We start from the raw sequence: 13,838 nt of genomic DNA on the forward strand, positions 1-13,838 counted from the left end.
CAGCCTGGAAAGGTAAAGCTAATGAGAGCAGGAGTAATCTGACACAGAGGAGGGAGCCCTCAATGAGTCTGACCCATTAACCCTAATCTCATAATTACCCCGCCATTGATCAGGAAGTGTGGCTAATTAGCAGAGCGTTAGAGCAAGGCATGAGTCACCAGCTTAATTATCAACACCTCCTCCCAGGCCTCACAAAGGCTGGGAATGCAGCAGGTGATCTTATTGTGCCCCACTCCTTTTGGGCAAAAAAAGCCCCCAAGAACGTGAGAAAACAAGTCTTGTCACTTGTCTTGCACCATGTTGTCCTCAGCTGCTTCAGTGGCAACCTGGTCCCAAAAAAATGGGTTTTTTGTAAAGGATCATCTCATTCCAACCCCCAACCATGGGCAGAGACTCCTTCCACTGAACCAGGTTGCTCCAAGCCAAATCCAGCCCTTCCTTGGACACTTCCAGGGATGGAGCAGCCACAGCTTCTCTAGGCAATCTGTGCCCTCAGAGTGAAGGATTTATTACTAATATCCAATTCAAACCTATTTTATCAGTTTATAGCCATCCCTCCTTGTCCTCTCACTGCATGCCTTTGCAAAAAGTTCCTCTCCAGCCTTCAGGGTCAGCCAAGCAGAATCCAGCCTTGTTTATTGGGTGACATTAAATCAAAACCAAAAGCTTGGGGACTAATTCTCATTTATGTTGCCTCATTTTCTTATGCAAAATGATCTGCAGCCCCTGCATGAAGTAAAGCAGCTGTGCAGGAATAACTTAAAACCACCAGGCTGCAGGATCCACTTTGGATCCACATTTCCCTTGCTTTCTCCAGCCTTCTGTAAGTTCTAGCGGCCCACTGGGGTTGATCCTTGAAGAGATTTTCCACTGAATCTCTCTAGGTGACAGGTTTGCCCCTCCTCATGTGGAATATGAGCTTCATCCAGCCACATGTTCACCTGGAGGGGTTCCTATGGAGGTCTTAGGGAGGGGGATTGAAAGGTTTCACCAGGAAGGATCAGCTCTATCCCCAGTGCTGCTCTCACCAAGATAATGGGAGATTTTGGGAAGGAAAGCCTCCCTCCTGGGGAATGGCAGGTCCATGGGAAGATCACCCTGCTGTTGCTGTACAGACACACCTGGGTTTTATTTCAGGAGTTGTATAAAACATCTTTTGGCAGGCACAAGGTCCAGGCAGAGGTATCACCCTTCCATGTGTTGGTTATCTCCAGGGGAGGAGCTGGCTCTTCCCACCATCCTGAACTTAAGGCACAGGAGATCTCACAGAGCCTGGGGAGCTGAGCCAGATCCAGAGCTCCAAGGGGGAACAATGCAGAGGAGAAAAGAACTTTGGGCTTTGCAAACACTCACTTCCCACCTCAGGCTGTCAGTGCACTCACCACGGTGGTGCCTGGGACCAAATAACCAAATAACCCTTTTTCACCTGTAGGATCTCATGCAGTGCTCAAGAGGAAGAGCCAGAAACAAAAGCTATTCAATATCAGCATTAATACACAGAATATAAAGCATTTTTAGTCCATGAGTCAAAATAAGGCATCTTTAAAAGATTTTGTTAGTTAATTTTGCAGCCAGAGGCAATTGCAATGTGGAATTGGAGCACTTCTCAGCCAAGGTCTCCAGTAGTCCTCAGGTCCAGGCAATGAGCTCCAAAATGCAGCCCACATCAAGTCCTTCCTTGCTCTATGATCAGGAGTCAGGAATGGGTACATGTAGCTCCTCATTTGCCAAATGCAGTTTTACTTTTGGTTTTATTTATTCATATTTCTGATGTGGAAGGAAAAGGAGGCAAAAGTAACAAACGAAGGAAACAAAACAAAAAACACATTATTTTGCTAATAATGCCTGAAAGGTGAGAATAAAATGTTCCAATATGCCAGGAGCTAAGTCCAGGTCAGCTCCCACAGCAAGAGATTAATTTCCTAAGAACAGTATTATTCTGCATTGAATCTTTGAGAACATCTCAGAATTAAATCTCAGGGGTTTTGTACTAGGCTGAGAAATTGTCTGCTTTAAAACTCAATTTTCAGTCTTGTAAGCAACTTGTGACTGGAAATGTTTCCTGAGGTGGTACAAAGTCCAAATAGCAGCTCACCCTGCAGCAAGGATAAAGTCCCACTGCTGCATGTGGTGTGCAGATCTGTTTTGCTCTGACCTTGGGATCTTCTACTCCATGTGCCTGGAAAGCAGAATTTAAAGTGATAATAATGATAATTAATAACTGTACTGGTTTGAAAGCAAAACCAGTGAGAGACTCCAAGTAAAAAACAATTTCTGGGAAAAGGAAAAGAAAAAAAAATAAAATACATGGAGTAGTACAAAAGAAAACCACTGACAGAGTCAGAATACAATGTGACACCCCACTAGTCAGGGTGGTGGTAGCAGATGAAGTGGTCTTGTTGAAGCAGTGATTCTGTAGAAAGGTCTGGTAGCTCTTGTCCTCTGGAAACCAGTGTGTAAAAGGCTGCTCTGGTGTTCCAAATCTCAGTTTTTCTCTGGGTAGGAAAGGCTTGGCTCCTCCCCTGGCTGGAGCATCTCCCAGTGGGATGATGGAATTTTATCAGCCATGCACTGGGACTCAGTGGCCATGAACAGGAGATATCTCCTGGAGGGAAGGATGGGCTGTGGAAAGATAAAGGTGATTGCCCCACCTGGTTTTTAACAGCTGGCCCATTAGCAGAGGATATCTCCCACAGAGATAAGAATCACTGCCCACCTGGTTTCTGCAGCTGGTGGTAGAATACTGACTTTTGGGCACATTTTTACATTGTAACCTAGGACAATAACTGATAATAATTGTCCTTATAATCTGTTTTTTTTCCCCACAAATCTTCAGGTGCTTTAGAGCTCCTAGGAGGCTCTGGCCAAGTTCAACACCCCACCTCTCCCTGAACTGTTTTTGTTCACTATTGTTTCAAGTATCACCATGTTAGCAGGCTCTAAACAATAGGGAGTGGTGAGAATAATGGAAAACCTTTGTGTTGGATAACTTTGTCCCAGATGTGTGACTCATCTTTATTCCTTATCATTTTGGTGGGATTCCCCTCAGCAATGCAAATCACCATAATTTCATTCAATCCATAGTTGTATCCAAAGTTGAACTGAAAAGGCAATTCTGCCCCAAGTAGACCTTGAGGATAGGTGAAAGACATGGCAAACTGTGTCCTTCGGGAGCTTTTGTTACTCTTACAAAATATTTTTTGAATGTCTTTCACAGATAACGCAGAGTAGACAAGAACATGGAAAAACAAAATAAAAAGGAAATAAAAGAAAATTGCTTGAGCACTACTGACAGCAAAGGATGAAGGGCAAGTATAAGAGATGGTCCTGTGGTGGATAAGAGTAAACATCTTTTTCTTCCATTGAGAAAAATTTCACTGCTTTAAGCTCTTTACATGGAAATGTTTATCTCTGTAAATCTGGAAATAGCCACATCTCTGGGAAGATGGCCCAAAGCTGTCATCTGACTAAGTTAACCTGTGTTGGAGTAAAAGTGAAGAAACTTCTGAGTGAAGAAATTCCCTGTGGAAACCACCCACAGGTAGAGTCAACATGACAGGCAGCCTCAGCTCAGACCAGAGCATCAGCAGAATTTGATTGCCATGGCTACTCATAAAATGTCACTTCTTCATCAAGTTAGAGCCTATTAATATACAAAGCTTTTAAAATCTCTGTTATTGTGTGTTTGGAACGAGTCACAGAATGGTTTGGGTTGGAAGGGACATTATAATGGTCACCTTAGATCAACCCCCCTGCCACAGGCAGAGACACCTTCCACTAGACCAGGTGAAAAGCCCCATCCAGCCTGGCCTTGAATAGAACAGAGTAGTCCAAGTTTTCACTTTTCCCCCTGATTTTGAAGCATTTTCTACCAGAGGTGTGGATCCCCTTGTTCCTTTTGGTTGTCATAATCCAGACCCAAACTTGCCATTACAGGCCACTCCAGAGCATGGTGTGGATGCTGAGATCACTAAAAATGATAAGGACCTTTCCATTCCCTGTCACTCCAGCCATCTCCAGCCAAGCTGCAGACAGTGAGGAATTCATCCCTCCTTCAGAGTTTATTGTTCCTCCTGTTTAACACACAGGTAGTGAGCCACAGAGGTGTTTAAACATCCTGGCCAAGGTCTTGGAGGAGTCTCAGCCACAGATTCAGAAAGAGAGCTCAGATGTCTCCTCTCCAAATCCTGCTGATGGAGCACTGTCAAAAGCTCCTTGTCCCATCACCCCCAGATAGATTCCTTTGTGCTGAATCACTGGTAGCAAAAGGAATAGAATAATTAGAATAATTAACTCCTACACAAGCAAGGCATGATGCAGTTTGCAGAGATCTCCAAGAATTCCTTATCAGTAATTCACATCTGTGTAAATGGAAGCACTGGAAAGTCAAATCACTCAACCCCAGGCCTGTCCTTTCCAGTCACAGGCAGGTCTGGGGTCAGAGAGGTCTCTGAACTCCTTAAACCCAGCTCTCCTCATGGCAAGGTGCTGGACTGCCAAAGGGGACACCAAAGGTGGGTGAGAACACAAGTTAATCTCATCACATGCCTACAAGCCATCCCAGAAAGGCTGCTTGCAACACCTCATCCTTGGAGCATTCAGCATGTGATCAAGGTCACATTTTGCATGTCAAATTTCCCAGCTGGAGACCTGGGCAATGCTCATGAGGAATTTGGGTGTGTTTGCATAAGCTACCTTTATCCAGATATTCAGCATGCCTGGAGGAGCAGCACAAGCATGTCAGCTAGAAGAGATGCTACTCAGGATTTGGTAAAAAACACTTTTTTTTTTTTTTTTTTTTTTTTTTTTCAGGAAGTTATGCATGATTGAGAAGAGTCTGCATTTCTCATGCCCTTTTAGACTTGGTCTCCAGGACTGGTCCTCAGAAAAGGGACGAAGCCAATGTTTCAACTGGAGTTCCATTCCTGCAGAAACCACACTGAGGCTTTTTGTTTGTTTTCCTTGGAAAAAGCTACAGGTTGCTATGAACAGCATTCTTAATTTACCCAGCCATCTGCAGCAGAAGGCTGGTGGTGAATCAACACCAGCTGGAACTCAATAGAAGTTTTTTGGTTGCAGTTATGCTGGGCTATGTTCTGAACCTTCACTTATGGGAGCTTTCCAACTATTTCTAGTATCTACTGCTGTCCTGATTGACCAGATCCTCAGCAGAAGAACAAGCAATAGATCCTGACATTGTATTTAACTCACAGCCCATAAACACTCCTAGATCACTGTTGGTGTCACTAAGCTCACTGGTTTTAATAATCTCCAGTTTTTAGTTCATCCTCCAAAATCTACTCTCCTTTTGGGAGTTCCTCAAAAGCTGATTCCTTCAATTTTCCAGAGCCCAGAGAACCTGACAGCATATGAGACCTTGGGGAAAGCAAAGTGTTTGTGTGTTTGTTTGGTGTGGGAGCATGCTGAGATCAGCTCCCAGATCTCTCAACCAAGATGTTAGATTATGCTCAGACCACCTGTAGGATTCCCTGCCCTGTTCCTGGAAAACAGGAGAGGAATATAAATTTGAATGTGTACATTTTGTCAAAACTGTGACTTGGTGTCATCCCATAGACCCTCTCATTTGATCCAACTGATCCAAGTTCCTAATAATGGTTTCACTAACCAGAAGAATTAAGTGCAAACAAATGTATAAGGCTTTGAGCTACCTGGTCTAGTGGAAGCTGTCCCTGCCCATGGCAAGGGTTTGGAACTGCAGGATCTTTATGGTCCCTTCTGACCCAAACCATCTTAGGATTCTCTGATCCTGGCTAGTGGCAAGCACAAGAGTGTAACATCAGTCATTGGTTGAGTCAATGAGTTGAAATCCATCATTTTCACATCTCAAAGGCTTTGTACTCCATAAATAAGGGCAAGTTCAACTAAAAATGATTGATGTTTTCTCTGGAGCCCAAACATCTTTGCTCACATCAGAGGAGTCCTGAGTGCTGCTAATTTTCCTTATGTTGAAACCCTTTAAATGCTCTCTGATGGTTTTATAGATGATGTAAAACATTCACACTTAGTGGTTCATCTTCCCCTTTGCCTTGAGTGTGGACTCCTGAGGATTGGGAGATGCCAAAGCTTCTGCTCAGCCTTTGGCTTTATCTACAGGAGCAGGTGATCTGAATAGAATCAATTCTGAGTCTTCATTTCAAGAAATTAATAACAACATTCTTGAGCAAGTAGAGAGGAACAGGTGTATTTTGAACCTTAGCTACAGCTGAGAGTGAAGAGCAGGAACACATCCACAAAATGCCTTAGAACAACTCCAGCTCCTAAACTGTGGAAGAGATGATTTTGGGCCTGGCTGTCAAGGCTCTTCTCACAAGGAAATGCTCACATCAGAAATTACTTGTTGCCTTGCTCAACAAATTTGATCCTTCCTAGGCCTGTAACAGTTTTGACCCTCCAGGTTGTTTGTCCTGGGAAGAGCACAATCAAGTTCCATTCTTAATACAGGGGCTGGAAATTCAGTATATCTTCACTGAGTTCAACTGATTTGATTCAAGTTGGTTGAGATTGGAACATGGCATAGAGACAGACCCATTACTTCAGCTGCACCTATTCTGTCACATGTCCCTCTAATATTTCTTCACTGTTTAATGTGAGGGATGCTGTGTGTCTGCTCACAGGTAACTCAGTGGACATGTATTTGTGTTACAGAATCACAGAAGGGTTTTAGTTGGAAGGGACTTTTAGGATCATCCAGTTCCAGCCCTCTGCAATGGGCAGGGACACCTCCCACTGTCCCAGGTTACTCCAAACCCTGTCCAGCCTGGCCTTGGTCATTTCCAGGGATCCAGGGGCAATTACAGCTTCTCTGGGAAGCTTATCTTTGTTTCTATCTGACCTTCACTGCTCAATCTTCACAAGTTTATGCTGACAGTGTGGAAATCCTACAGGCAGACACAGCACTGTAGCTCCCAGTCACTATCTTTTGTCTGGAGCTTGCTCATTCTCAGATAACAGTCCTTAGGTATTTTCTTTTTCCTTTCCTGTGAATTTTTAAGGCAAATGGCTGGGTTTTTATCTCCAGACACTGGAATTTTTTTTTTTTTAAATTTAAATTTGCAGCCTATAAAAACAGGATCAAGCTGCTAATACTTCAACCCAACGACCCTGGAAGTGTCCTCTAAACCCACTCCTGGAGGGAACACAAGGCAGCCCAGATGTGTCACGGCAGTAGATGGCGCTGAAGCCCTTGGAGCCCATCAAGGACCCTGAACAGCCCACTCCCATCTTGCAGGGCTTCCCAAAAAACCTCCCCCCACTCCGTTCCCCTCTTACAGCAGACCACAGGGAGACCTTGCCACTGAAACCTGGGATATTTTGAGACCACAAGCTGTGGGTGATGGTTAGAGTGCCTGACTGGGAGTATAAAAATGGCAACAAGTCAGGGACCACAGAAGATCCCTGTTTTTGGACAGCAGCCCTCTGTAGCTCCTTTCCCACTACCAGTCTATTTGGAGGGTTCCACGGCCACAATAGCTGATGGCTCCTTGCTCTGATCTCAGCAATCTCTCCAGAGGCAATTCCATTTACAGATCCAGAGGTGTGTCTCCAATTATAGAAGTGCTGCAATGTGGCTCCAAGGCACTGTGTGCCCCTGCCACCGTGGGACCCCTGGGGACTGGTGACAGCTCCAGGTCAGGAGCCATCCTCCCTCTCCTGTCTGATGGAACACCCTGTGTCTCAGCTGGAACTTGACACTTGATTGAGGAAAGACTGCTGTGACCTCACTGACTTCCCTGTCTGCTGTGATGGTTTCAAGGAAAAAAAAAAAAAAAAAAAGCAGAGGAAAGTATTCCTTTGGCCTGCCCTGTAGGTGATATACCTGTGGTGGTGTAGCTGGAGGAGGCTGTACCTCCTCAGACTCAGGACCACAACAATTTCTTAGCTGAAAAAATGTAAATTTGTGTCTGTTCCACTGGTGAGTGGAAGAAATGCACATTTCCAGGTGCCCAGAGCAAGGAGCAGTGGAAGGATGACTTCAGGTGGAGCATGTGTCATGTTGAGGCACTTTCTGGCATGACTAAGATGAGTTGTGCCTTCTGTAGCTCAGAGAGAGCACAGGAGATGGCCAGATCTGCCTCAGTCAATTAAATCAAGGGCACAGGGGTATTTTGTCACCTAAATCTAAACTGGACATCATACTTTCTCTGGGTGTGAACACACCACTCACACTCACAACAACACACACTCTTTCTCTTTTTCCACTTTTCCCTTGAGGTTAAATTGCAATACTGGCACTGCTGAGGCATCTCAGTTAAATACTGTTTGTTCCTGACAAATTGGTGTCATCAAGGCAATAAAAGCAGATAAGGATAAAATATGTCCTTAATTGCTTGTGAGGATGGGAGCAACCAGACTTGGGCCAGACAAGAATCTCCACGTTACCCTTAATGCTTCTTTGAGTTACTTGTTCAAATTGAGGAGCAGTGGAGAAATACCTCGAGGATCTTATCAGAATGAACCACAGCTCCATAAAATACTCAAGGCAGCTGAGAAGTTCCCTCTTCTTCACATCCTTGTAGACATTGGAAAAAACCTTCCCCCGGGGCCAGTTCCCTGACCTCCAGCAGCCCGTGGTTACTCATCACATCACGGGCCATTGTGACCATTTTAGACAGGAAATTAAGCTTCTCACTAAACTAAACCCCTTATCTAATCTCCATGTTCAATATTTCCACCTTGCTTGCACTAAAGACATTTCCCTTCACATCCATAAAGCTGGGACAGATCAAAGGACAGTTATCACAGGGTTGTGTGTGCTCACAGGGAGGGGAAGCTTTTCTCACAGCTGCAACACCTCCACGTTTTACCTGCAGCCTCATTAAATAATTCCTGGGATGGAATTCTACAGTGGTCATGTGGTCAAGCCAGGAACTTATCCTCTTTAGTCACATAAGGACATTTCATTCTTCTCGTGGCAGCTACCTTGAGATAATCAGGACATTGATGCCTGCACTGGATCCATATTGATTCTGAAAGTCCAACAGGTGTATGATTTTTTTTATTTTTTTTATTTGAACAGGAACAAGGGCATGTGGTAACAGATTGAGGGGGAATGGGTTTTAACTGGAAGGGAGTAGGTTGAGATTAAGTATTACAAATAAATCCTTCACTGTGAGGGTGGGCAAGCTGAGAAGCTGTGGCTGCCCCTGGACCCCTGGAAGTGTCCAAAGCCAGGCTGGATAGTGCTTGAAGCCATTTGGGGTAGTGGAAGGTGTCCCTGCCCATGGCAGAGGCTTGGAATGAGATGGAATTTAAGTTCCTTTCCAACCCAAACTATTCTGTGACTTTCAATTAATTGCTCCTGCTGAGGTTTACTCTGGCTAGGATAACCAGTGCTGTGTGCTAATTTAATTCATCCCAGAAACATTCCCATAAAAGCCCATGCTGGTGTTAAGCACACCTAAATGTTCATAACTAGACAGATGGAGAAAAGATGCACATGTGTGTGTGCCAAGACTGAAATGGCATCATCTGTCATGCATTCACTCTTGCAAACATCTGATTTATGCATTATTAATGCCAAGGCACCCAGATGATCATTTCCAGCACTGTGTACTCATATGTAGGTGAATGTGGGTGGGTAGGGATCCGTGTGTGTTGAACACTTCAGCATACACACATGAATATGTAAAAATTTCTGAGTGCAAGATCAGAAATGGATAGACAAATGTGTGGTGCAGAAGTTCAGATATCCAAAAAGAAATCTTCTGCATCTAGATGTCAAATTGCTAGAAATCCCAGCACATTTATAACAAAACTTGCCAGCTCCTTTCCTCCCCTGCCTGAGCAGATAAAAGTGTGCCCAGGTTTGCTTGGATCAAAGGCATCCATCATCCACGAATGAGTGTGTGCCCCTGTGACACAGAGAAACAAATACCTGGATGCTGACTGGCAATAAATAAATACCTGCCAGTGTTTATTCCACACCCCAGGGTGGGGCTGGCACTCCGGCTGATCAAGTGAGTCCCTTTTGTGTTTGTTTTGTCGTCTCCAGGGGCTTTCCCGTCCTTTCCCAGCCAGGGAAGGGTCCCACAATGATGCTCTGTGTAACAAGAAAAGCTGCAGAGGTGGGCTGGGCACCAGCTCATCGGGGAGGTTTAATGAGCGATGTGGGGGAAAGGAGAAGCATCTCCCTAAATACAGAGTGAGTCAAACTCACCTCTGGCGAAGGGAGAAGAGGACCTGGAGCAGAGGAGGCGTTGACAAGGCACCGTATGTGCTCTCTGTCACATCCTCTGCTGTTTACTCAGGCTGCAGGGATGTGAGCAGAAGTAAAACCTGATTTAGGTCACATATGCCTTTCTCTCTGCTCAGTGCTGGAGTCAAAACATCCCGTGGGCAAGGGGAGGAGGAGACAGGAGCCAGTGCATTGTCTGGGAGAGGAGAGGATTTGATGCACAGTCCTGGACTAGGAGCCAGGCCATTTCTCCCAGCAGAGAGCTGGTTTTGCTTCTCTCTAAAACCTTCTTTTCTGTTGTTGTTGATTCATGACAGGTAAGTTGGGCTTATCAGAGACTTTATTTTCATAATCAAGAATCTTTGCATAACTAATGAACTCTGTTCCCAGCTTGTTCTGTAAAGCAAACACTAGCTGGCAAGGAGTTTGTAAGATTTATGCACCTAAACAATAGGTATGGTTTGCTTCCTCATCTCCTGCCCACCCATCCTCTGGGCTCAGCATAAAACCATGTGCCCTAGGAGTCAGGGAGTCAGTCTAGGACTTCTGACATCCATCTGCTGAGCAGAGCCAGGAGGAGCTGTGCCAGGAGCCCCACTCCAGGTATCCCAAAGCACCTGACCCCATCTGGTGCAGTTTAGCTGTGAGGCAGAGCTGGGGCCATCACTCCCAGGGATGGGGCAGCAAGAGCTTCTCAGGGTAACCTGAGGACCTCACCACCTTCCCAGCCAAGAATTTTTTTTTATTATATCTAATCTAAATCTCCCCTCTTTTAGTTTAAAACCCTTCCTCTTTTTCATATCACCATCTGCCTATGTAAAAAAATCCCACTCATTTTTATAAGCCCCTTTCAGGTACCAGGAGGTGTTTTAAGGTCTCCCTGGAGCCTTCTCCAGGTGATCACCCCCAGCTCTCCCAGTCTGTCTCCAGAGCAGAGGGGCTCCAGCCCTTGGAGCATCTCCATGGACTCCTCTGGATTATCTCCAGCTGCTCCAGGTCCTTCTGCTGCTGGGCCCCAGGGCTGGAGGCAGCTCTGCAGGTGGGACTCACCTGAGTGGGGCAGAGGGAGAATCCCCTCCCTTGACCTGCTGCCCACACTGCTTGTGGTGCAGCCCAGGATGCACTTGAGCCACAGCCCCAGTGAATTAACTGGAAGGAACCCTCCCACCAGGAGCCCACACGTAGGGACAGATCACAAAATCAGTGCTGCTGCTTGTCTCTGTAAAGCAGAGAGAAAAAAAAAAAAAAAAGAAGAGACTTCAATCCCTGTGACCAAGCAGTGGGAGAGCTCTCCACCATCTGCCTGCTGCTAAATTAAACATGAGCTTTGCCTAAGCACACGCCAATTACTGGAAAAGGCTGAGTGTGACATGTGGTGACATCCTCCCCCTCGCTTCCTCTCCCCCCGTGTGAACACAGCCCTGACTCTGCTGCTGAGCCAGCCAGGCAAAGATGCAAATCTCAGTCTCTGCTTCCACTCACCACGTGTGACAGGACTGCACTGGCCAGAGGGACAGACACTGAACCAGCCTCAGGCATTGCTGCACCCACAGCCCCCGGGTGCAGAAATGGATGGGCAGAATGCACCAAAGTCCAGCAGTTTTATGGCTTAGGCTGGTGGCTGTTAACCTTTTCCAGCCTCGTGGATAATTAGGAATACAACAATTAACACCTGGTTGTCGACTGCAAAAGGAGCTGCAAATTTTGGCAGTGGCAGCAGCTGCCTGGCAAGGCACAGGTTGTTAATCAAAGCATCAGCACTAATAAATGCAATGTCAAGAAGCTAAAGAAAGAAAGTCAATATCCAGTTTAGACACCAGTTAGAGGTTCTCCTGTGCTTTATGACTGCTCTGGTCTATTATCAGATAGTGATAGGACAAGGAGGAACAGTTTTAAACTAAAATAGGAGAGATTTAGATTAGATGCTATAAAGAAATTCTTTACTCAAAGAGTAGTAAGGCACTGGGAAAAGTTGCCTGGAGAAACTGGGAGTGCCCCATCCCTGGAAGTGACCAAAACCAGATTGGATGCAACCTGGTCTCGTGGAAGGTGTCCCTACCCATGACAGAGGAGTTGGAACAAGAGGATCTTTAAGGTTCCTTCCAACCCCTGTGGTTCTGTCAGCATCTGCCCCATTAGACAACATCCCTTCTTCTGCAACCCCCCAGCCCCACCAGATCCTGAACCAGAAGGCCAAAGTGAGGTGGGAGCACAAGGCTGATGTGCCCTGTGGGAACACTGCTTGCTTGGGATTGCAGAAAATCCAAACTGGGACCATGGGGCAGGAGGGGGATGCTGGTTCTGGAGGGCAAGGAGGATGTGCTTCCACCTTGTCTCTCTTTGGAGAGCTGCTTTGTCTGTGTTTGAAAGCAAAATGGGTTCCACATGTGAGCCTTGATTTTGATTTCTTCCCATACATGAATCAAACTGCTGGAGATCCAGGTGGGTGTGTGACTCTTCCTAGAGAGTCTAACAGAAATTTATCCCTCCAGGAGTCACTGAAGTACCTCTGGGGATCCCAAAGAGTGAGAAATGAGGTGAGACCCTTCCTAGACAAATAAACCAAGCCCAGAGTTTGAGCTCCAACAGATCTATTCTGAATCCACTCTCTGGATCCAAGATGCACAGAGGAGCTCATGCCACTCTCAGACATAATAGCCTGATAGTAACAAAGAAAACAATGATAACAGTAATAATAAAATACAAATTTTCTGCCTACCAAGGCCAGACCTGCCTTGGGGTGATTTGCACACATACAAAGACCAGCACAACAGGCAACTTTTAGTGGTTCAACAAGCAGAGCTGGCAGCTGATGGGGGGAAATATTTTGTTCCTCTGCCCCAAACTATGTAAAACCAGGTGTTTTCTCATAGCTCTCCCTTTCCATGTGCAAGCAGTGGGGATGGGTTTTCCCTCTGAGTTTTGGGACTTTCCTGGGGCTGTGCATGATGTGCATCATGCTCATGTGGCCACAGCTGCTCCCAGTCCTACCCAGTTCATCCATCATGGTTATTGTCCTCCTGACAGCAGAATGCTGCCCTCAGATGTGCTCACAGACCCTGTAGTTACAACCCACACAATCCTGTGGTCCACAGGCTGCACCTGTGGTCAAGATCCTTCTCAGTGTGCTTCAAATAAGGAGCTGATTTGAGCACTCTGATTTATTTTGGGAGAGAAGCCATGGTCAGCAGACACCCCCAGCTGATGCATGTACCCAAACTGGGTGATGGGTGTGGTGTGGCTGCATCCCTGAGCCCTGCATGGCCTGCACTGCTCCTGCTCAGCCCAGGCCACTCACCAGGGACACACCAAAACACTGATGGCCCCTGCCCTGACCCTGTTGCTTTGCCAGTATAAACACAGCCTGGCATGTAGATGCAGAGAACTTCAAATTTTGACAAACCAACATTTTCAAGCTCACCCAGAAGAATCCTGTGTGGCTCTGCCTGCCTTCCCAGCCTCACTTAAACACAGATGATTTCTCCCAGCAGCCACAGCCCTGCTGTGATCCCTGCCTGCTCGGATGAGCTCCTGCAGACAGTGGCTATAAATAATCCCAGCAGGATCAGGAATGACCTCCCTGACAGATTTATTTACTGCAGGCATGACCAACACACAGTGATTTAACTTGCTTTTTGCACAC

This window comes from Erithacus rubecula (assembly GCF_903797595.1).
Source record: "Erithacus rubecula genome assembly, chromosome: 4".
NCBI classification, from domain to species: Eukaryota; Metazoa; Chordata; class Aves; order Passeriformes; family Muscicapidae; genus Erithacus; species Erithacus rubecula.